Source organism: Anastrepha ludens, chromosome 6 (assembly GCF_028408465.1).
Source record: "Anastrepha ludens isolate Willacy chromosome 6, idAnaLude1.1, whole genome shotgun sequence".
Classification (NCBI taxonomy): Eukaryota; Metazoa; Arthropoda; class Insecta; order Diptera; family Tephritidae; genus Anastrepha; species Anastrepha ludens.
In genome coordinates, this window is record NC_071502.1 from 69161201 (window position 1) to 69187820 (window position 26620).

At 34.2% G+C, this 26620-nt stretch overlaps 1 protein-coding gene across 2 annotated transcripts in view; it reads left to right on the top strand.

Moving 5' to 3' along the window:
• Positions 1 to 8934: 8934 nt before the first annotated feature.
• The window catches only part of LOC128866953 (uncharacterized), a 108171-nt gene continuing 90485 nt past the window's right edge, over positions 8935 to 26620 (top strand). The window contains exons 1-2 of one of the 2 annotated variants that reach the window (XM_054108023.1): positions 8935 to 9092; positions 9738 to 9904. The gene's annotated coding sequence lies outside the window, so the exon portion shown is untranslated. Of the gene's footprint in view, positions 9221 to 9737; positions 9905 to 26620 lie in introns of both variants that reach the window. The other variant, XM_054108024.1, reaches the window with a different exon arrangement.

The window sequence follows — 26620 nt, forward strand, 5'->3', positions numbered from 1 at the left end:
TTAAAATAGCGGCGGTCATATAAAACGCGCATTCTCAACAAGCTTATAAAAAAATTAAAGAAAACTGTATTGACAAAGTTTTTAGATACAAAGTTGAAACTAGTATTGAATTTCCCAAATTTTTTATTATGCCAGCGCAACGGCGGGGTATTGAGTCCACCAATGCCTCACATCGCTGCTTCGCAATCTTCAGCTACGCATTTTTAACAATTTCCCAAAGTAGTTATTGGTACTCGGTTTGGCATTGTGTGCAGTACTTTTTAAGTCCCTCCGCAGATTTTCGATGGGATAGAGATCGACGGACTCCGCTGATCATTCCATAACCACAATTTTATTTAAGCGAAACCAATCCTTAGCCGTCCGACTCGTGTGTTTAGAATCATGTCCTCTGCAATACGGCAAACATAACATTCTGAATTATTTCCTCATAAATATTGGTGTCCATTATGCCATCAATTTTGTCTTCAGTCCATAAAATATTACGCAGCATGTCAGCTGTCCAGCTAGCATGTTTTTTTGCAAATTCTGTTTTCTTGCAAATTTATGTTTTGGTGTTAGGAGAGGCTGCGAGCCGCTTATCTAGCTTTCTGTAGTCTTCTATGTACAGTCATATAAGGAAAAATTATTGCCGACTTTTGGCTTAGTGCGAGTGTAAAAAAATTTGTTTACTTTGAGTTAAAAACGTGCTACCTTGTTAATTAAGCGTCTAGAGATGAGGGGATCAGGGAGTTTAGGTAGGGACATAACAACTGATTTACTTTTTCAAATTTCTTGTATACAGCGCTGCCGTCAGTGATGTACTAATAGGGTAGCGGACTTCTGAGTGACAAAGTAGTCACTTTCAACTTTGAATTCGGATCTCGGCTATACCTTCTGCAATGGAAAGGATGTAGGCAGAATTGATTGATAGATGTGAAGATGGCTCTCATGTCTCTCTCTTTCTACACTTAGCCTCAATCTGAATTAGCCAATTATAGCAAATTGGAAAACGTACTCTAAGGGTGAGATGGGCAAACGGCCATTCATAAAAAATTAAGAGATTCAAATAAAATATAAATTTATAAAATACATTTACATGTTCACCTCTTTTTCAATTTGTATGACTTACTTCATGGCATTCTCTTTGGAGTATTTTATATTACAATTCTGCGATCGTCTTGCAGGGAAGTTTTTCATTTACCTTCTCCTTTTTTGCGGGTTTCTCATAAATAAGATTGCGCTTGAAATCATTTTTGCTGAACAGGAAGAAATATTTCGTAGTTCTATCTAAGATCTTCTATCTGCTCTCAATATTGAGATAAACTCTACACATCTGAAATCTCTAAACCCTTCGTGGATATTTGGTATTGAAATTTTCTTTTGTATGATTTATAGGGAATAAATAAATGGCTGCAAAATAATTTTTTAAGGTACTGCTATTTTCGTGCTCACAGCTGTACACTTTAAGAGACGTTTCATTTGCTTTGTGCTAATGCATAGAGAGTCTGTTTGGTTTTCTATGGTTTTGAAGATCACCAGCAACTCTTTTGTCCAACAAGTAATGGTAATGATTGAGCAAAATGGTTGAGGCTATGCACACCAAGCACGAAAATGATAAAAACATTATACGAATTTCAAACCATTTGCACTTTTCAACAAGTGCAAGGAAAAGCTATGATTTTTTTATCAAGTTAGAAATTCGCAATTTTCTGCTAAAATAAAAATTGGTGTTTTACATTAACCATCTGCCTATACTCGTATACAGGATCCTTCAAGTTCGAGCTATCATCTTACTGGTACACTCGTCGAAAAACAAAACCACGCATCCCTTGTTATTATAAATATTAAATTTATTCATTTTTTTTGTAATTTAAATTAATTATAAATAAATTAATATAATTTTTCATAAAAACATAGTTCATTCTTTAATAAAAGCCTGTCAATCAAAGTTTCAGAAAATTCATCAAGTTTTCATTAAAATTTTCAATTTTTTAATAAGAATTTATGGAAAATCTCTGAGTCTGCAGTTTTATAGCATTTAGTGTCTTTAATTTGTACAAACGATTTTCTTTTCAAAAGATAAGATCTACGAGTTTCGTAACTGTGGAGCGCCCACAGATAAAACCATGCTGACGCGGATCTATATATAATTTGGATGGAAAGCAGACTTGATTTTTAAGGCTGAATCGGACCAAACATTCATCAAACGCATCATTACTGGAGACCAGACGTGGGTTTATGAGTACGACACGCAATCCAAACATCAGGCGAATGAACCAAGACCAAAAAAGCCACATCGTTTTCAATCAAAAGCGATTTATGGATTACAACGGTATTGTTCACCATAAGTTTTCCCCAGAAGATCAAACAATTGATAGACTATTATTTGCTCGTTATGAGACGTTTTATGTGAAGCAATTCGCCACAAAAGAAATAATTTGTGGGAAAACAACTTGCTCCGTCGCACAGTGCCATCATTATCCGTGAATTTTCGACCCAAAACGAAAGGAATACCACCAACAGCCATCCAATTCACCTGATAAGGTTCCCTTTGATTTTTTTATGTTCTGTTTGATCGAATCAAAAAACTACGGAAATGGAAGTAATAAACAAATCGAAGACGGCTCTGACGGCTAGATGGCTAAACCGAAAATAGAGTTCTAGAAATGTTTCGAGAGCTGGATCAAACGCTGGCACAAGTTCGTTGCATTTGATAATGAGTACTTTGAAGTCTATAATATCCCTTTGGAGCAATAAACTTACATATATTTAGAATTTACTGAATATATTCCGGGAACTTTTTGATTAAGGCTAATAAACGGCTAACACACAGTTTGTCTAATAGAAGATTCAAACTTAGAGTTTCGTTACCAAAAACGTGTACTTTTCGCAATATGCGTTGTGCAATTTGTTAATTTTGAGAGAAATTTAGAAAGCGTAAGTTGGTTTTACAAAATTAATTCTGCATATAAAAAACCATTTGAAACAGTGTTCCTATGTACACACCCTAAAGGTCCAAAAGTGAAACGTGCATCTACAGCAAAATATTTGAAGAAGTTGAAGATTTTCATAAATAAATGGATGCAACAGGTAGGTGAAATGGTTCAAGTGCCAGTCTGGCACTCCTCAAGTAGCACTAAAGCGCCGTTTTGATACCATTATGAGACCTTCAGCAGGCAGATATTTACAGCCAGCCAGAACTGTTGATATAGTGAAGAAGATTGACGGGATTTAGGTTGGCGCACTGGCCCAGGCTGTAGAAGAAAGAAGCACCCTGTGATCTTAATTGTCCAGCTGCCAAACCCGGACATTTACAGAGAAAATGCTCAACAGTCTCCTTCTCTGAAAGATCCCCACAGCTTCTGCAATGGGGGTTAAATGATAACCCTAGCTTTGCCGCGTGTTTAAAGGAGGTAGATAAATTGGCTGATTTAGAAAAAAACCCTGCTCCGACTCCCGATTCCATTTTGGAACCGTCAGTGAAGACAGAGGTGCAAGCTTCGGTGCAGATTTTCCTCTCGATCCAATCCTGCCTATTTGGAAAGATTGCCCTAGCACGACCCTAAAACTCTAGTTTGCGGATATAGAGGCCTGTTTGAAGTGCGGAGAAATACGATGATAATTTAGATTCGATGATAAATCAATCAATCTAATCCATAGGTCTAAAGTCCATGGCCCCTCCTCCCTGCCTTGGGTATGAAAACAGCCCTCCCTTTCTTCCAGCTGGCGAGGACGTGTTTAAAAGCAATACACGCCAAGTGCATTTCTTGCAGGATAGGAACCACCGAGGTGCTTGTTTTCTGAAGCATCTCATGCAAGATATCGTCAGAACCAGGAGATTTAAAGGGTTGAAAACTATTTATTGCCCACGTGATTCTGTCAGCTGGCTGTCCTGTCGACTCGAGTCGACAATGTGACGTGCGATAATAGAATTTTCTGGTAATAGTAATAGAATTATTTACCAGGATAGTCAAAGATCCTTCTGCAGATTCAGCCCACTCCCCTTCCTTCCTTTTTATAAGAGTTCTGCAGGAGTGATCTCTCGAAAGTATCTTGCTTAGCCCGGCAGAATCCTTCACGGAATCAATGGATTCGCAGTACTTCTTCCAGGAGTTGCGTTTTGCATATTTAATGGCTTTTTTGTATTCATTTAAAATTACACGGTAATATTCAAAATTTTTAGTATGGTAGCATTCGTTAAAAACCCTTCTAACCTTCTTTTTCGAGTCAGTCAGCGTCTTGCACCACCAGGGAGGAAAGTATTTCTTGCTAAAAAATACTGGGCAAACCACTTTGAAGGTCGTCTGATAGGGTGCTGTGTTTCACCAACAGTATACCGAAGTTAAAAACGTTGACGACTTAGGAAATGAACTAAACTTTAAAAATACCTTTTTTTTTAAATAGCTTAATTCGTATAATAAAATTTCTCATAATATTATATTTTTTGTTGATTTTTTTCTCCATTAGAGAATAATCAGAAGTTATAAAAAATTCTAATGGTACATCAGTCGGAATCATTGGGATGCGTGGTATCCAAACGTCTTCTCCTTTATACTTTCTTTTCCGTTGCAAAGACGCGTATGGTGGATATTTCTCAACATTATAACTACCGATCCAACCTTTAATTGAAGATTGCGCGGTGGCAATCCTGGTAAATCCAGCACGTTTAAAAATGCAGGCGATAGTTGACGACATCATCTTGGTTTGAAGCCGAATCAACTGATTTATATATCCTCAATTCGCCTGTAATTTGTTCTTGAATTTTGAAATTTAATTCATTTATATCTATGTTTTTTGCAGCCAAAATACCCGTTCGCTCAACCAATCATGGTTTTTGTAATTTTGAGCAACAACTGGAAACACCTTGTGAATAAGTTCATCTTTTGATCGAGTTAACTGACAAAAACAATCAGTCAAGGTGTCCATAGGAAATTCGCCATTACCAATGTCAATGATTTGTTTAGAGAATATGTCTCCATATTGGTCATTTTGCAACTCGACACGCATATTCTTGCTCAAGCGTAATACCTTGACATGTTTCCACGAATTGGAGGACTTTAAACATGCATTGAGTTCATCAGCTGGCGTTGACCGTCGAATCACTGGCAATGTTTGACGAAAATCTTCTGCTAATAAAATCATTGCACCACCAAATGGCTTATGATTGCTCCGTAGATCTTGTAAAATATGTTTGTCTTCTGTTCTTCTTAAAATATGTTTATCTTTTGGTATTCTTAAAATATGTTTGGATTTGTTCACCCCCGCATGATTATTCTTCGAATTTACTTAACTATTTTTGTTTATTATTTGTGAATTAAATTATTCCTTACCTCGTTCTGAAACTAAAACAAACAAACAATATTCTTTGCGAGGCCAATCAAATCTATAGCTCTTACATTTTTTGACTTTTCAATTTGGTCGGGTTCACGATATTATCACTTTTGTATGAACGCATTAGATCCTCCAACGCGAACACGCATACAAAGGAACGCGCACACACACACACGAACGCGCAATATTTGTATGGGAAAAAGAAAAGGGCTGTTTTAGGGTTTCTCGTAAATTATTCGAATTTTTCTCGCCGTACAAACTATCCTTGGACTTCAAAGAACATTTAAAAAAAGAATTGTTAAGATTGGTCCATGCGTTGTTGAGTTATGCGCGTACCAACACATTTTGCGATTCATTTTTATATTATAGAATATAAACTCTTCTGCCATTAATTTCTGATCAAGCCCACATTGTTGGATTCACTAAAAAAAACCAACAAGTTCTAGTTCAGTAACAATATTCAACTGAAAACTAGAAGGTGAATGTTTCGACGACAAATGCTCCGAATCGACACCCTTGAGTACTTAATACAAGCAATAGTTTCAGTTAGACGAACCAAGAACAGGGGGACCTCTCGGGGTCTTGCAAAAATAAGTAACGCTAATTCACACAAACAACTGTTAAAGTCCCTTGATATGGACACAAATAGACGAACGATAGTGAAGTCTAACTCACTTAATATGTGAATATTTAACTTTTCGTAAAATGTTAAACCTAATTTTCATGATGCAAAGCAAATTTATCGATACTGCTTTACAAGAGCTACCAAAATAGATTAAGTAATTTTTTTTTCTTACTTATCTATTCATACCAAACTTTTATATGTATTTAAGATGAATTGTACCGGTTTTGAAGCAAAATATATTTCTTTGCTTATTGCAGAGGATTGAATAGTGAAAGTCTGACTCCACATTCACCATTAAGAATTATAATATTAAACCAAACTATTTAATTGTAAATTAGACATAGATGGGTAAAGTATTTAATGTAAAAGTTAATAAATAAATATTAATTATTGTATCTTCGCTTAAACGCACCGCCGATTGAGTTAATTAAGAAAAAATACGCACCTCAATACGTAAAGAGAGTGAGCGAAAGCGAGAGCGTCACAATCGACAAGCACGTGCTGGCTTAGCAACATTTCAGTTCAACATGTTGCGTCGCAGTAAACGCAGAAACAATAGATCGACAGCAACTACTAGCAAGCCGGAAGTGCTTTCCCGCCCAAAAAGTCACAGCACATAATGTTGCCTGCAACACGTTGCTTCATTGCCAGTATGTAGTATGTATTGATAAGTAGTGTGTGGATGTAAGTGTTGGTGTATGTCATTTGTATTATTGAATGTCAGTGGTTCTCTAATGCATTTATGCGCTTGATTATTTACAAAAATATTTTTAATGTGGAAGTAATAATCAATAACAGTCAAAGCGGGAATTAACATGCTGAGTGTATACAAAAAAGAGATTTAATAAAATATTTATTTATTTATTTCCTTATTTGGTAGAATTTTAATTTTAAAGAATTGCACTATATTGTGAAAAGGCACTAGTAACGAAGATTATGGAACAGGAAAAACAAAAAAATAATAATTGACAATGTGTTTAGATATACCATGAAAAAACTCGGAGTCGGCTTGAAGCTGTTGATTCCGCCATTGTGGAACAACATCAAGACGGCGTCCGTCAAATAGGAGGAGGAGCTCGGTCAAACACCCAAAAATGGGGTACGTGCCAATATCATATATAATTCAGAGTTATAATAACAAATTTGAATAAAAAAACGTATTATTTATATTACCGCATCCCTTTGATTTAAGGGTATTGCATTTTTATACGCGAATGAAAACGAAGAAACGTAATTATGCAGACTCGTTTCCACCTTCTTAAGACTTTCGACTTATACTCGTACAATCATACTTAGCAGCAAATATAAAAACAAAACTTTCTCGGAGAGCAAAAAGCTAAATCTAAAACAGTTAAAATATTTGCTAGGATAGAAGCAAAACTGTCAGAAATTGTACCTCTGAGATCATAAATTTCCTACTGCGCTACAAATAATACGAGTTCTTGTAGCCCTCTCTATTCGATCTAATTTTTTTACTGCCAAGCCATTTAATCATGTTTGTAAAATCGCAATATATGCTTGACTATGTAACTTCTTTGTAAACTAATTAATGAAACTTTTCCTTTGCGACTGCGGACCAGTTCGGTTTTCTGGTGGAAGAGCACTTTTCCACGACAAAAGCTCAAAATCGGCTTCGAATCAAACCAACAGCTTTGCACAACGGCGCTGATTGCATTATCCCTTGCAAGGCAATAGATGGTAATGTGCATACTAAAAAACTGTTGCTAGAAACTTGTTGACTAACAGCCATATGTTGACTTTCTTCGGCTTCGATTCACCACGAGAAGTACAGTGCCTCGACTATGGCCTTTTCATTATTTCTATCATTTGTTCACGGTTATGAAACGGCACGAAGATTAATTCGAAAATATTAATATATTATATTATTAATTGTAATATGCAAATGAAATAAGTTCCAAGTTTTCATTTGGTAATAAAACAGTGTTTAACGAGAGCACGAAATTCTCTTTTCCCCATTTTTACAAAAAATCGTTCGTAGGTGCCTGTTTCAAACAAAACTATCTGACAGATCCGTTTGTAAATTAAGGTTCGTTCTTTTGAACGATACGTTTTTGCAAGGCCAGGCTTGTTAAACCTTTTTTTTTATTTTTTCCCCCTGTGTGTACTTTTACATCCAGTTTAACTTCTGACAATCAGGATCAGTTTTAGTGGTATCCAAATATTTAGTTAGTTTTCGTATTTTCATTCTGTGTACTCAAGGCTCGAGTAAAATATATTAGTTTTCTGATCAATTGTGACTCGTGCCACTCTGTACAGGAAAGTACTAACAAAAAGCTGTAGCGGAGGTACTCACAATTTCTATCGTTTAAGAGTCGTCAGTTATTCGTCCGTAAAATATATAAACTAATCATGAATCCATATTCATTACACAAGTAGGCTAGTACCAGTTAATAGATTAGGATTATCGGGTTTGCAATAGTCCCAATTGTTAAAATTTTCTTTTGTACTATATGTACCATTTCTGGACATTTGGGTAGGGAAATTAAATAATATCGAATCAAATAAAAAAAATAAAAATAGCTGCTCATTTTTTGAGCCATCGTATAGTTCTATTTAGCAATCATATAACACTAATTTTAGCACATACACACACACTTTAGTGATGATTGTGGTAACACTTGGGAAGCACTGACGCAAATGAGTCTCTCTGACGACTAACACACACACACCAGTCCACACTCATATAAGCGCATACACACCAACACTTATGCATGCAAGCGCTAAGTCCAGCAACAGCCGAAGCAACAGTAAAAGCCAACAGCAACAAGCCAACAACAAATATACCAATCAACGGTGGCAACAAGCAACAGCAAGTTGCTGTTGCAGCGTTCGTATCGTTGCCGGTCGCTGGTCGTTGAACGGTCGACAAACGCAATTCGCAAGTTTGCGACGGTCGCGCTATCAAAGTTGGAAATTTGCCTTCTTCTTACCTAAATGTGAATTTCGGTTTTGAAAATTCAGTTGGTGTTCGACCAGCAGATGCAACGAACGGTTTACAGCGGCAAAACGGAGAACAAATAACTGAACAGTTAATTAAATGAATTTGGGCGAAAAACTCGCTTATGCGGTTAAAAGTGCAAGCGTAATAAATAAGAATAAAAACAGAAAAATCATTAGTAAACGGTGCGGTTGAGTTGTATGTGCTAAAAACTTATTTAACGTTTATTTTCAAAAATCTTTGCTGCTAAAGTAATTGATAAATGATAAAAGAAAAAATTTTCAATTATCGCGCATTTGTGCTTATTATGTTTTTGTGGATAAAAGGTGTGAAACGCTTGGCCAAAATTTGTGTGCACTGTTGATTTTTTATTTCTTTATAGCTTTGTGAGAAAATTTCAGTGACGTGTTGACATTTGAAATTTCAATTTGCCTTCCTTTGGCAATCAGTTGCCCATAGCAGACAGATTTATTTCATTTTTTTTTTGTTTTTCTTTATAACTTTGCGCTTTGCTCGAGCACTTCCGTTTCATGTGCATAAAATTGCAACAAATTGTTGCATGCAACTAATTAACAAAATTTTATTGCCACAACAAATTACGTTGATGTGCATTTAAAAATCCAATTTTATGTCTTCTTTAACAAACGTTCAAAGGCCATGTATGTGCGTGTGTATGTTGTTCGGACACATGCAAGTGCACGTGTGAGTACTTGTGAGGAATGAGTAGTTAGTATTTTGATACTAAGTTAGAGGTTCCATCTTTTTTATAAGTAGGTTTATCAGCGAATGTTTTTTTATATCTGTTATAAATAATTTAATATTCCGAGCTGCTTTCTTTATTAGAATTTAAATTGACACCCGACATCGTAGGCTCTTTTGAAAAAAACAAATATATATAAACATACATATGGCGCACTACTGCCCATCATTTTGACTGTCTTTACGCGCAACGGAAAACTCGAGTAAAATTCTTAAAGTAAACTTAATGCAAATGCGATTCTCGTTGTAAGGTAGGTTGCTAATAGTATTTTAAATTTTACAAATAAACATATTATATAAATATATTATATTTCAACAACTGGTGACCAAAAAATAATGATGAAATTTCGATAAAAACAAAAAATATTTGAAGCAAAAATGAATTTGTTTAGCAATAGTGAAAAAAAATGATTTTTGAACCACTGATAAAATAGAATTAACGAAATTTGGTACAAAAACAAAATATTTACAGCGAAAATACAGTTATTTGAAAATTTTGTTAACATTTTACAGGAGTAGAAAATTCCATTTTCAAACTATGAATTTCGATATAAAAACATTGCTTCAAGCAAAAATACATTTAGTTAAAAGTTGTGTAGAGTATAAAACGTTTTAATTCGTCCGAGCTTCAAACCTCTATATTTTTTCAAATACAAATTATCGGTATAAATACAGTATTGGCCAAAAATAAATACCATCCCAATACATCTTTTTCGTATATCGCTCATTTACCTGAAAGAGTCATACCATTTTTTTTTACTACGTGTGCCGAAATTATCATAAGCTTTTCTTGTTTGCGTAGTAAAAAATTCATGGCGATATCTGTTAACAGTATCTTATTATTTGAAAATATTTTCTTACTTTTACTTAGGGAGGCATTTGCAAATTGAAAACTTTGAAGCCGGTTTGCTCGAAAATTCGGTTTTTTGAGTTATGAATTAATTGACGTGTAAATGGGTATCTTGATTGAAATATACATTGTCCTGATGTTGTTTATCCATACGATATCCATGGATTCAACTCGAGTTTCGCCTTTAGCAGATTTTTTGGTATTTTGTTTTGCCAGCTGTCACAGTGAAGGGGTCTCGTTTAGTAGATGTTATGTAGAAAATCTAAGATTTATTAACACTACAACGACCGCTCACGATGTTTCTCGTTTTACAGATTATTTTATTTTTGAAATTCCAAATAATTTTTTGCTTTGATGTAGTTTTCGAGACATCGAGCTAATGGTTTTTCATTAATGAGAAACAGGTAGATAGTAGTCTAATAATAACCGAATAGCCCCTTAACCGATAAAAAGAAATGATATATCAAAGTAACGATAATAACAGTTACTACTTTTCGTTTCTGCTTATATTTTCATCAAAAAAGACGAATTTTTTTTTGGCAAAAAAATAAAAATTGTCGATTTTTTACTTATTACTTAAACTTAAGTAAAACGTATCTTGAAAAAATGTAAGTGAAAAATTTCAAATGATTATAAAAGTTATTCACTTAAGATCAACAACGCGCTTTTTGAATTGACGATACTTAGGTGTCAATTTTTGCGATGCTAGTTGGCTTTCTTATTAGCAGGTTACTTAGATTTATTATTTCTTATGACCTACCTTTTTTCTTTAATCCAACGTTATTTGAAATATCTCGCATCGGGCAGAAATTAAAATTATGCGGATTCTCGGGCTCAGCGACCAATTTTGGATGGCCTGGTTTTTAACTAAAGAAGTCGCTTCCAATGAATTTGAGCACTTTCTCTGTTGAAGTTGATCAATGCACTCCAGTCTCAATAATTTACGTCGAAAAACGTAATAAATTATCGCACGAAAATTTTCACGAGATAATTCCATCTTCTAGGCGAAATCAATTGTTCAACTCACTGAAAAAAAACTAAATAAAGCTCGTAAGTGCAAACGTTATACAATATTTAGGTTGAAAAGTTAAAAATTGGTCTGGCTTGAAATTCATTACTCAGGGACTTGGTAATTGGGTCAGTTGATTACTAATTTTATATCAGTATTTTTTTAAGATATTATGATCTCAGATTTAATTTTGGTTTTTGAAAATTAAATTGTTTGTTAAAAAATTTGGTGAATTTTGTGTTTTATTGATGAAATTTATGACGTCTTTTACTACAAACTTGAAGAATCCGCCAAAATGTTGCTCCACATTTCAAGTCGATTCTTTTGGATGATCTCCGAAAAGCACGTCAAAGCGGCAACTTTTTTCCATTCAAATTATTACCAACCAAATGCTTAGGTGTAGACACAAATATGGCACGGTAGTCGACAATCGACTTGTATGCTTGTGCTTGGCATTTCGAATGTCGTGGATCAAACGATCAAATGGACTGAACAACTTTTCGGGCTTAAGCACTCGATGGCCTTTCCTTGAAAACCTATACTATAAAGTATTACAGGAAGACTGATCTTTTCAAGAGTGCATATGGCATGAATATAAAATTGTTTAAAAAAATACGTGAAAAGAGTTTCAAAATTTCATTTTAATAATGCAAATTTAAATTATTTTATTCTTTAAATTTTGTAATTTTATTTCATCGATTTTGCGAAAACTATTTAAAACCATGTTACTAAATTATTTTTATTTCATTTTTAAATTCATTAAATATTTCGCAGTAGAAACCTCTCATTTTTTTGCAAACTTTCTTTGTTAATTTTCTACACTGACTTCTCAAATTTCACTTATTTAAGGAAGAAATGTGTAAAAAGTTTTCTTTAAGACCATGTCTATTTTCCAAATAATTTCAATAAAAATTTTTCAATTGTTTCCTAACTGTTGTTTAGTGCAATTTTAAAAATTTGTATGACAAATTTTCTAAAAGTTTCGCAATTGATTTCGAAATGTTTTCATTCATTTTTTTACATATTTCAAGAGAATTATCCATATTTCGAAATCAGTTAATTAATTTTTCACATATTTTTATAAAAAGTTTTCACCAAAAATTACTTTGATATTCCTTTTTTCGCTTTCTATAAAAAATGTCCTCAATAGTAGGACAGAATTAAAAAAAAAAAGTTTGATTAATCGGTTTCTCTAAAAATAATTTTACTGTTTTCTCCAATATTTTTGGAATTCTTCACTAAAACTTTCTCACTTGTTTCTCTTAATTATTTTACTTATTTCTACATTTTAAATTTATAACAAAATTTCAGAATCATTTTTCACAATACATTTTTCAAATGTTTCCAATTACCATCTGTCTTCTTTTTCTGCTTTATCGGCGCAATAGCCGTCTAAGCGATTTTGGCCGAAGTCAAAAAAAGTGTGCCAATCGTTTCTTTCGCGTGCAAACCGACGCCAATTAGAAATTACACATTTAAATAGTTCCTTCTCCACTTGGTCCTTATAAAGCAGTGAAGGCCTACCTCTTCCTCGGCTACCACTCTCGAACACCGTATCGAATACCCGCAGAGCCGAAGCTTTTGTATCCATTCATGTGATAAAACCCTGCCAAAGTAGCCGCTGAATCTTAATTCGCTACAATATGTCCATGCCTGCGTATAACTCACATATGTACCTCATCGATCCATCACCTTTGAAACTTTATATTCACCGTCGCCAAAGCTCAAAGGTCCATAAATCATGCGCAGAATCTTTCTCTCGAACACTCCAATAGCCGTAGCGCGAGCTGTTGTTATCATTCATTCGTCTGCTAGATTTCTTACACTCCTTGAAATATTTTCATAAAAATATTTTGCATAGTTTCCCCAAGTTCCAAATACAATTGTATTAAACCTCGTGCGAAATTTAAAAAAAATGTATTTAAATTGTCTCTAAAATTCTCTCAACATGCTTTTCAAAACTATTTTACTTATTATATATTATATATATTTTCTTTTAATGAAAAATATTCACCGAAACTTCTTTCAAGGTGTTTTACTAATTTTTTTTAAATATTTGATACAAACTTCCATGAAATATTTCAGCTCAACTCATAAAATATGTTCACTAACTAATTTCCTATTATTTTCTCAAAATCTTTATTCAATCGTTAAATGTTTAAATAAATTATTTTTTTTTTTTTTTCTTACATTCAACTATTTCTCTAAACTATTTTATTTATTTTTAAAATTTTACATGAAAACTTTTCACCGAAATTTGTATAAGTGTTTTACAAGTATTTTAAATATTAACACAAAGTACTTGCTTTAAAAATTTCTAATAATTATACAACAATTTTTTTTGACAAATTGTAACAAAAGATTTTCTAATTCACTCACTGACATCCATATTTCTTTTCATTTGTAATTTTCTTAATGCCAACTTTCTATTTTCTTCATATATGTATCAAAATTTTTGATATCCACCAGTTCATTTATTTTCAAATTTTTTCTCCTTTGATTATTTTTCCAATTTGTTCTGCGGTTGCAAATGTAGTACATGAAAATATTATTTTTAAATTCTTTCACGTGTCGTTGTGCTTTTTTCGTTTTCGTTTTTTTTTTTTGTTTTGTAACTTCTTGATTAGTTACCCACCCACATGTCGTATTCTGCTTAATTTGTAAACTAGAAAATAAATATATAGATATAATTTGCCAACTCGGCAAGAAAAATATTTTCTTTGCAATTATTAAGTTGATGATGATTTGCAAAAAATCGTTCAAAACACTGTTGTAAGTATGCAAGCATAATAAATAAAAAACTGTAATTAAAATATAAATATTTTAATTTATGTAAATAAAATATAACAAAATGTTTACTACAAAAAGTAGTGTCATTTGACTCAGGTAAAATAAATGGAAAGATTGCAAAGGTTGGATTCCATGCTCGTTACATGAGCTCTGCCTCCCACTCACAATAGGTGAGACTATATTTTAAGCTCTCTTTCCGTAAATCACTATGGAAGGGCTACACTTCAGGCTAGCTGCAAAGCACCAGACTGAAAACGCCCCGCCTTTGCGCACGCGAAAACGCTAAGCGATATTTCAGAAAACTTACGACTGTTAGAGAAAATAACCCATCTATTTTATTTTTACCACAAATTTTCTGCAAGCATTCTAGAGAGAAACGAATGGAAAACAAATTTTCCGGTAAATGATCCCTCACAAACCTAAACCATCAAGCGTCAGCAATAAAATAATTCGTTTTTTGGCACATAGCCTGGAAAGATGGCCTCGGAAAGACCTGAGGGAGCTGATTTCGCTATGAGTTAATAATAAGTATGGGTTACTGTTTACAGAAACCTCCCTGTGATCTCTGTCGTACATGACCCAGCAAGGAAATCGAGAAAGCTATTCGTAGTAAACTCTACCCAAAGTTCAGGTATCCCACTATATCATGTAATTGATCGAAAGCCCTTTAATGTCAGAAATACTATTCTCTCTCTATCTTTTGTTTGGTGAAATTGCTAATCATTCACTGCACAGCAGATGGGCTACGGAACTTAACTGGCAGGTAACAAAGCAAATCTGATGTGAAGTTAATGAATAGCATATTGGTCGCATCATGATGAAAAGAACAATGAGATGGCACCTATCGGGTACCGTTACTTTGTTCTCAGCGAATTTGACAATGAGTGACGTCGTATTAGCACCAGTAACGCCAGATTACCATTTTCGTAACTTCATTTAGCATTTGTTTTTTGTTATTTAGTCTCGAAGTTTTAGTTCTTTCTTCATGGCATTTTTCTAGCCTGTTCTAATTGAAATGTAAGGTTTATAATTTTATAAAATATACATTTTTTTTAAATTAGTTCCATAATTAACTCAGTTTTATTTAGCTTGATTTTTTTTTAACATCGGGTAGCATTGCCCGCTATTGCGGTTATTGTTGGTGTTCTTCTCCTTTCAGCAGTGAAATCTCTCTCTCACTGCTGCAATGGTGCCTAGCTCTAAATATAAAAACGCACTAAAATTCCCATTTAAAGAAAATAAAATACCAATTTTTTATTGACAAATTGTCTTTAAAATGTGCGTTTTTTTTAAATAAATGTCTTATGGTTCTGTACAAATTAATTTATGTGTTTTTTGTTAAGAAGACGACATTTTTGCTATATATCAGGTTATGTAAAGTACTCTTTTTGTCAAAATATCGTTATGGTTTCTACAGTATTTTCTGCAATTTTGTTGCTTATTTTTACTATGAATACACCTCTTGATGCCCTATGTCCCACTAAGTATTAAGGACAGAAAGAAACGATTACACCTCTAATTCGCACTCACTAAATTCAAACGCTTTTTAAAATGTGTACAAAGGTTTTTAATGTTAAGAAGAGTTGAGAGAAGAAGATTTAATATTCTAACATAACCTTAAAAGGAGTAAAAATTTCAATTTTCACTTTCAAAATATCAAATTTTATAAGAACCAACCAATTTTCATGAACACTAAAATCTTCTCAGAGTGACCTTTTTTGACATTCTTTTTTTTTAATAATACAGTTGTTTTTTAACTTACCGTTTCGGTAGTTTTGAGTTAAGAAAAAAGAAACAAACACCAAACTTAAATATTTTCGCATTTTGGGTATAAAAAAGCACTAAATTTATTGCGAAAAGCAAATGGTTGACAACTCTGCGCAACTCAGCTAATGCGACGTCACGCGCTCTCTGATAGGCGCAATCTTGTTTCTATCATTCTTGGGCCGCCATAACAATAGAACATTCAAAGATTTACCTTACTTCAACTGTAGAAATGGAGAGGAGGTGTAGATGCGACTGTCTCATCTGGATAAGGTGCGCCTTCGAACTTTCGATAGTACTATCCCAAATACTAAGTGAACTTGAACACAGAAATCTTTTTCAAACACCATACACACTTAGGAGCGATTCACACAACAGAGGCGACCACGGTTCGCTTTCGGTCTGTTCTCTGATTTGGACCGTATAATGTTGACAAAAAAACTTTCTAGCAGACCGAGAATGAACCATTACAGACTCTGTGGTGTGGAGCGTCCTGGATAAATTTTAAAATGATGCCACAATATGATACTATGAAGCTGGAGACAAGCGCCTAAAAGAGCCTGTGTGAACTATTTGTTCTTTCTACCATCGCACCACCATTTCAACAAAGCGGAATGAGTTTATGTCAAGTGTGTATGAAATTCAACTACAAGCAAACTCTTTTGTGATGCAAAATTCGATAAGTGCTAATAATACATATGTAGATAATCATATTTAGCGCCTTAGCGTGTGCCGTTTCGGTGTGATAAGAACATCGGCCGTGTGCCGTATGATGTGATTAGATATTGTTTTGTGCTTAAGTATGTATAAGTAACTATAATGGCATGCACTTCTCTAAAGATTTGGTACTAATGAGAAATTACATTTTGTCGATAACATTTTTGCGCTTGTATTATTTTTTCTGAAGTTGCCATATATAAATATTGGAAAACATGTGGGTTAATTTCATGGGATTTTTAGAGCTTACTTTTCTACGTGAATATAAAATTTATTTACTAACACTCGACGTTCATTCATAAAATCCAGGGAATGCTACTGATATAATGGCATTGTAAAATAATAATTTTTCAAAGAAATTTTTGCACATTTTGCGATAATGTTGCTATGTTAAGTCATCGCACAAAGTCTATTAAAAGGTGTCGGTGTCATAAATGGCGTACTATATGTTTGATTACTGTTCTTTATTGTACCAACAAAGACGATAAAAGTTGGTCATTAGCTTGGAGAGAGTAAGTGTAAGTGGAGCGAGAAATAGTAAAATTTATCATTCATTTGAAACATATTTTGATGTCGACAGGAATATTAATCAACTTTTAAATTAGTTGATTATAAAACTCAAAACTCTTCTTAAAAGTAAGCTCTAGATTAAGATGAAAGGCGAAGAGATAAGGATAACGATAAAGATAAAGATAAAGATAAAGATAAATATAAAGATAACGATAACGATAACGATAACGATAAAGATAGAGATAAAGATAAAGATAAAGATAAAGATAAAGATAAAGATAAAGATAAAGATAAAGATAAAGATAAAGATAAAGATAAAGATAAAGATAAAGATAAAGATAAAGATAAAGATAAAGATAAAGATAAATATAAATATAAAGATAAAGATAAAGATAAAGATAAAGATAAAGATAAAGATAAAGATAAATATAAAGATAAAGATAAAGATAAAGATAAATATAAAGATAAAGATAAATATAAAGATAACGATAACGATAACGATAACGATAACGATAAAGATAGAGATAAAGATAAAGATAAAGATAAAGATAAAGATAAAGATAAAGATAAAGATAAAGATAAAGATAAAGATAAAGATAAAGATAAAGATAAAGATAAAGATAAAGATAAAGATAAAGATAAAGATAAAGATAAAGATAAAGATAAAGATAAAGATAAAGATAAAGATAAAGATAAAGATATGATATCGATATAATTGTTTGTGGCTTTAAATTGTATTATGCATAGCTTATCCTTTTTAAAAGCAAAATTTTTAAATTCAGTTTTAATTCCAAAATTGATATATTTTTATTAGCAAATTATTAAAAAATCATAAATAAAACAAACGTACAACATTTCAAAAACCGCTGAGTTACTAAGTGAGCAAATTACGTAACATGAGGACATACATACATAAGTACTATGTAAGTAAAAGTGTCATTTTAGTACTCGTTTAAAATAGAAATATATTCGTGCAAATTAACCAAAACTATATTAATATTGAAATCTGCCAAAAGTGAGATCTCCAAAAATAAGAAGAGATAAATCTTGGCACGCGCATCATTCGCCAATTTAAAAACCACAAAATCAACACCCTCAAATTGGACGATGCAAACAAATCTGAACATTTAAAAGTTAAAGAAAATATTAGTCATCTTCTTGTAGACTTTGCAACTGTCTACGAATAAATAGAATCATCCGATCTTGGTGATGTGCAAAAGAAATACAGAAAAGCTAGAATTGACATTGCCGGAAGAACAGATACAGATAGAAAATATATTTTAAATAAATATTGAAAAGTCATCAATTATATACAAAAATTGCCTAAAAATGGTGTTCACTTTTAGAAGAAGCATTAAATATAATTAGAAAATTATTAAGTACAGCATTGCAAGCCTGGAAGCAATTTATATTTTTTTACTTCTTAAGATAACTTTACCTTAACCTATTAAGCCTCTGGAATTCTCATCATGTTTATACAAAATATAAACCAATTCATTTATGCAAACAAAAAATTTCGACAACGCACTTCTCAGCTTTACGGAATTTCCAGATTTACTTTTGCCGCAAAAGTAATATAATAGATTTATGAGTTTTCCAACAACTAACTAGTAACGTCCACTCTGTTAATGAGTAAATTATTAGAACACTAGAACTTTCGGGAATACTCATACCACTAAATTTCAAAAATTAATAGATTGTAATTCTCATCAGGCTTATGAACGATTTAATCCAAGTGATGTAACCCCCAGAATATATAGATTACTGAACTTTCAAACTATCTATGTTCTTCCAAGTCTATCTCCACTCCTTCAAAGTAATCCCTCTCCGTCAGATTACACTTATGCCAACATTTTTTCAATTCTCAGAACAGTAGTTAAACTCAATTTCCATATTTCAGAGTAGCTATGTAGTATGAAAAACTTTTAGCTAAAAGAAACTGATCAATAAACGAATTACCGACAACTCAAAATATAGTTTATAGTACCAAATTTCCACCCACACTTCCTGGGTTTCTGTAGTCAGAATTTTTTTTGTAGTACCATGCGACAAAATCCCTCACAAAGCAGTCGACAACCTCCAAGGTAGCCATGAAATGTCACACATCTTTTAACGAGATGGCTGAGTCATTTCAGCTAATGGTAACATAGGTTCCTGGCCATTGCGGCCGCCTTTAGTATATAGAACAAAAACATGAAGAATATGATTTTATTCCTATAGCTGGCTCAGCTGGCTTTCCAGTAGCCGAGGTCATTTGTTTGATTGGCTGTGTGGCATGGTGCTGCATTCTGTGGAAAGCAAAGATCGTCTCGGATTTGGGGCACGAAATTGGTGTCAGTGTAAAGGGTAGGTAAAGTTAGCTTATCTGATCAACATCGATCTCTCTTAAAAGTCTCTAGTTCTGCTAGGAGGTTTCATGGAAAAATAGGTTTTAGTTACTACTCATAGTGCATGGGTGAGCTAGTTTTATTAAATTGCTGAATCCTTGTAGAGAAAATCCTCCAATGAGTTTCAGGGCATCCTTAGCTTTATCCTTTACCTTGTCTATGTTTCAAAAAATATGTCTCTATTTATTTTACAAGTTTGGCACACCTCGCAACACGATGTTAGAGTAGTACCTGGAATTTGTAAAATTCACAAAATTTGTCACAGAGTTAACAGGACAAAAATTTGCCACCTATCAAATCTCTCAGAAACTTTGGCCATGTAAAAACTCAAAGCACTCTGGAGCTTAAATCAACTACAACTCATTTTAAATAAATGTAACTAAGAGATTTTTAACAATTTCCACTGGCTAAAGCAATGTAAATATGACAAAAAGTTAGAGGAATCCTAACTGTATTACTGTAAAAGCTAAGACAATTTAGAAATAAGGGAGGCAACTTCCAATGCGAGGCAAATCTTCTGGGCAGGTTGTAGAAAAATTGAATACAATTTCCATTGAAAATAAAACAAAAGTATGTAATTAGCAGTAAACAATTTTAATTGAAAAACCCCAGCATTTATGTTAAAGTGAGTGATCGCAGCCAAAGTGAACTCAACCAACTGCCGCCGGAAATGTAGTAATTGAAACATAGAACTAAAATTATTGGCGAATGTCAATCAGAAATGCCAAACAGCGGAAAAAGGTGTACGATCTGTGATCTGCATACGTCACGTCACATGCGAAAGGGTAGAGCCATAGAAAGCCTTGTGCGTAGATGCGCGCGTCATGCGCCATTGGCGATGTGCGAAATTTGTATGAAGGTAAATAGATGTGAATGAAAAAAAATCAATTTAAAGTGCGTGCGTATAATTTTTAAAGCCTTCAATTATTTATTTGCTTTACTTAAAGACTAATTGTGAAGGCGTATTCAATAAGTATTACAAACTTGAGTGCACCAGGCGACAGATGAGTAAAATTTAGATTTAAAGAAACTTTAATTGAAAATCAGCCATGGTATGCATTTTAAATTTGTTGCTATCTCCGCGTATACATACCTATGTATAGGGTGTTTTTTTAGAGATTAGGTTTTCAAGATGAAATAAAACGTATATAATTTAATGTTATGGCTAAGAATTTAGCTTTATTATATTATAAAGATAAGGGTTTGCCATTATGTTTTAAAAATGATTTCGGGCAAGTGGCCGCCGCGGCTGGCTCGAATAAATTTCAGCCGAGAGGCCCAATTTTCGACCACTTTTTGCAGCAATTGAGGCCGTATGTCAGCAATAACGCGCCGAATATTCTCTTCCAAGACGTCAACCGTCTCGGGCTTATCTGCGTAGACAAGCGACTTCACATAGCCCCACAAGAAATAGTCCAGCGGTGTTATATCGCACGATCTTGGAGGCCACGCCACAGGTCCACGGCGCGAGATAATGCGCTCACCAAAAGTTTCCTTCAATAAATCGATTGTTGCGTTGGCTGTATGGCATGTAGCGCCGTCTTGTTGGAACCAAAGGTCGTCCACATCAGCATCGTCCAATTCAGGCACGAAAAAGTCATTAATCATGGCTCTATAGCGCTCTCCATTGACTGTAACATTATGGCCGGCTTCATTTTTAAAGAAATATGGACCAATGATTCCCTCTGCCCATAGAGCACACCAAACAGTGACTTTTTGAGGATGTAACGGCGTCTCAGCAATGGCTTGTGGATTATGTTCACTCCAAATGCGACAATTTTGCTTATTGACATACCCATTCAACCAAACCTCATCGCTGAACAAAATTTTCTTGTGAAAATCGGGATCGGTGGCCATCTCGTTTTGGGCCCATTCACCGAACGTGCGACGCGCTTGATCAGGTGTAAGTCTATTCATTATGAAATGGCAAACCAAACTGAGCATAAATCAAGTGACAGCTGTCAAAAAGACCATCTACGAAAAAAGTAGTGCCAACTTGAAAACCTAACCTCCAAAAAAAACACCCTTTATGTACTCGTACAGTATATGTAGTGTTAATTCGTTAGGGAGGTTCATATTGATGGAATACAACTACACGCAAGACCGAGTTATACTTAACTGCCCGAAACGTTTGTGGATATTTTTAGGCAGATTCTGCCAAATTCGCTGAAAGGCGAATAGTGGCACCTCGTTATGACCAATATCTCAATCGTAATTTCTCAAGGTCAATTAATTTTTATGATGTTAATTGAGTGAGAAATAATATTATATAACGGAGTTATTCGTAAATCGAGCGGGAAGAAACTCATTCACCAAGAAATTTAATAATGATCGAACTTAGCGCGCAAAAAATCTATTAAATTTTTTTAAATCTTGTTGAAATCAAATATGGTACCACTATTAACCGGAAAAATGTTTCTCACCCTAAAGGAGAGCACTGTTGGAAGATACAGACAAACCATGTGCCGGCTTACAGATCCTCAAGTGCGACAATTTTTTTGTTCGCATACCTTTTGAAATGAAAATTTATCTAGAAATAGAGCGCTAGTCGTTAAAATTTGATAGAGTCTCAGAACCAAGAACAGCGCTGAAAATGAAACGCCTTTTGTCAAATTTGTCAATATTTTTTAACTAAAGTTTATTGTTTGCTTTATTTTATAAAAAGTAAACGCTTCAAATATTTCCACTATACTTATCATTTTATATATAGAATACTATCTCGGTATCACATACCGATGCTGGCGAATAATATAAACTTGATCAATCGCGCAGATAAGAATTAAGTTTTTTTTTAACAAACACAAATTTTTATGTATGTATATCTAAAAATAGTAATTTTTGCACTTTTAAGCGGAATATTTCGAAAATTTCACTTGCTGAAGCTATTCTCAGTTCAGGTTCAGATTCAGTATGTCAAAAACTTTCGGAAAGTGTAGGTTGGCCCTTGGTTGCAGATTTGTGTAGGCCGTGTTAGCTCATCCTAAGGATCGATGACGATGCACCTTTTTATTTGGCATCAATTTTTGAGTCAATCAAGACTTACCTGTGAATAATCGAAGATATTAATATCAAACTAAATTCTCAACAGAGTGCGTGAGATGTTGAGTTGTAGAGTTCGGCGGCTAATTAATGTTTCAATTAATTAGTGTTAGCAATCACATTCCCGTCGGTGTGCACCGAGGTACCGTGAATATTTTAGTCTAAAAGCAAGCTATGGTTCTGATAAAAACTTGTATTTATACTCAACTGTACTGAAGCGACCTCTCACTTCTCATTCCTTAACTTACGAGAGCGCGAAAAATTTAGATAAATAATTTTTAGTGAAAGTTTTAATGTAAAAATTGTACCTCAAAATCTCAGCTCAGCGGTTTTCCGATTTGTAGGTGGCGTCTAAATGTTACCCCGTAAATAGAGCGACCAATCTCGACCAATTTGTTGATGCCGTTCCAACAAAAATCGCCTGGATGGTGTCAAGGAAGTTGTTGAGCCACTTTTTAAGGACCTCTTTGTTGGGTTGGGTTGACATATGGGTTGAAATGGAGCGGAAAAGATGATAATTGGTCAGTGCAAGGTCCGAAGAATACGGCGGATACCGCTTTAATAACTTGTGCAATATGAGACTTGGCGTTGCCGCGAAGAAGTATTGTTTGACCATGTCGATCAGTGAGACACCCAAGCTCCCAATTTTTCCCTAAATTCCATTGAATCAAGATGATTGAGAATCGTTTTATGATAGTGGTTCATTTTTTCTCCCATTTCACTACTGATTTAGCGATAGTTCTGCTTCAAAAGTGATTTGAAACTTTCTTCATCGAATTTAGAAGGCATTTTTGAACTTTGCAAACCGTTTCCATGCTATAGACTCGCTTATGACACCTTCTCCATACACGTCGCAAATGTCCCGGGCTGCTTCGGCAGCTTTTTGACACCGATGAAAGGTAAAGAAGAGCAAGGTCGAAAATGTTGATTTTTGCCTCCTGGGTATTCCGTTTCTAAGTCTCAAAACTTATAAAACATTAAATAACTCCAAAGGTCAATTAACATAGTTTTGTAGGGCAGAAAGAGTTCTATCGAATGAATACTTACTCTTTGCCAAACAACAAACAAATTGTTGTAAAATTAAAGAAAATGTAAAAAACGCTATGAACTTATTCCCCAAATAATAGCTTTGCTCTGCCAAATATGCTAAAGCACTTAGCATACGAGTAACGACACAAGCATAGCAAATCCATAAAAGATCCATACAAAAAGGATTATCAACATTAGGGTGTATCATCAAAAAAGTTACGATATTTAAAAAATGTATCAATCGACTTTTTTTTTGTATGGACAGTGATGCACCCTAATGCACATTTCTATGTGCATAGACGTATATACGCAGTCGTGTTTCCTGTTTACGATTTCCTCTTCACTGCACATGCGACTACACTTGAAAAGAGAAAATACACAATTTGTCTTCTTTCCATATTTCTCACTAATTGTCTGCTAAGCATGAAAGTTTGTGAGTTTAGATTGCGATCGATTGACAGCGATCGATGGCTGGTTGTTGCACGCTCGGCCTGTAGCGTTGGCAGGCGAGCGACACATAATTTGCTGCATCATAAAGCTTTGCGAAAAATTTGTGCGCATACAAACAAATAAACAAATGGGTAATTATAGTAGTAGGCAAAGCATGAAACGCGTCAAAATAAATAAAGCAGCGTGAGGAAAAAGTATAAAGAAAATATAGTACCGAAAAATATTAAAAAATATATGAAAAAAATTGATTGATCACTAATCATCAGCGTCGATGAAGAAATGTTCGCGCGTCAGATCTCTAGGTAGCTGCTTAGTACACGATTGTTTGTCATATGTTTGTATGTACATCTGCATATATTTGCATTATATATACATATACATATACATATATATATATATGTATATGTACGTACATATGTAGTTACAATGCGCGTCCAAAGTGAGTAAGCACCAGAGCTGTAAAATGGTTGAATTAATGTACATTTAACTCACCAAAAAATCATTTAAAAAATGTGATTATGTGAAGAGGCTTGCAAAATTTTACATGCAAATTTTCTAATGTGTTACTGAATGGAAGAAAAACATTTATTAGAGAAGGTGAATGCAACAAAATCATGTCCAAGCATAGGTGTTTGAATGAATGAATACACACAGAGCAAAAATTTCATTCATTTGAATGAATTTCATTTATTTGCTTCATATGTATGCCGTCACTTTTGACGCTCATGGTATACCTGCATATACATACATACATGAGTGAGTGTTGATTAGTAATTGTATGGCAACGGAGACGCGCGTTCACTCCCACAAAATAGACTTGCGAGTTTTTAGCTGCTCTCATTGAATAAACCGCTAAATGTCTATTCAATCCTCTTGGCCCTTGCCGCCGTGCTGACAACTGGGAAGCACCTCATCATTCTGCGGCCTGATGGCTGCTCGTCTGGCTGACTTTGAATTTGTTTATTTATTGTTAGTCTGCGGCAAACGAACCGGGCGAGGGCGTGTTGCAATACTCATATGCAGCATCAGCGCATTTCTCAATCGGCACCCGCCCAGTGCCATCATTTCTTGCTGTTTACCTTTATACAAACAGATGTGTGTATGTAGGTAAATGCTATCCTTATAATATATTTTGATTTGCATTTTAAGGCGGAAAATCGAATAACCATTAATCTTTCACGAGTATAACTAAATATAAATGGGTATTTTATTTAATTTGGATTTTCATTTCTTATAATTTATTCAAATATAATTTGCTATTGAATGTCCACAGAGTATCTTAAAAGCTTCAGGTTTGTATGTACACACATATGTACATACATATGCATGCACTAATATGTAAAAGAATTAGATTATCTTCATGGATCCACACAAAAATAACTGTCATGCAATTCATTCATATGAATGTGTATGTGCATATGTATGTAAATGCCTGTGTATATGAAGATATGCATTATGTAAACAAAAATATTCTTTCTGAGCGGGTGTGTCTTGAATGAAATATTTCACACGCTTTTTCAGATGAGTAATCATCCGGCATTTTATTGATCAGGAATGTGGAATAATTTATTTTTTTAGGGTAGCAGGAAATATTTTTCGACAAGAAATATCGGTGAGAATTTATATTAAGTGAAATAAAAAGTTCTGAGCGTTTTTCGCTAGTTGTCATTAGTGAGTAGTAGTTCTTTTTAATCGACGCGCTAACCACTTACACGATTTGGCCGACAAAGCGCGAGTCGTTTCTTTCTCGTGTTGACCGGCGCCAGTTGGACATACCCAGTGAAGCCAAGTATTGTCCTACCTGATCTTTCGAACGCAGAGGTGGCCTTCCTCTTCCTCGGCTACCAGCAGTTGGTACCGCATCGAATACATTCATGGCCCAGCCAGCGTAGCCGCTGGAGTTTATTCGCTGCACTATGTCTATGTCGTCGTAAAGCTCATACAGCCCATTGTTCCATAGCCTGCGATTTCCAGGCATCAATAAAAGTACCCGAAGTTAGTGATTTGTTAAATATTAACAACAGAGGGTAAAGTAAAGAATCACACTACTTGAATAACACCGCAGACAAACTATCAACATCAGTCTTTGCAGAAGATTTAAGACGAGTAATACCTCTGAAGATGTCTTCGGTGGACAATACTACCTTGCCGAAGTCAATAGATGGTTGTATACTGAAGAAAACATTTTCCTCACTGTCAGCAAAGTGATTAGCGACATCGGCTGGAGTATTAGCCATTTTGCCACCGAAAAAAAGAGCGGACGGAATATTGGAAACAGACTTCTTCGAATTTACAAAATACCAAAACGCTTTTGGATGAGATTTTAAACTTTCTTCGAACCTGAGAATGTAAATAGTTTATCCAAACAGACGAATTTCTTATCATACTCTTCATACAGAGCAAAGAAATTAGAATTTTTACA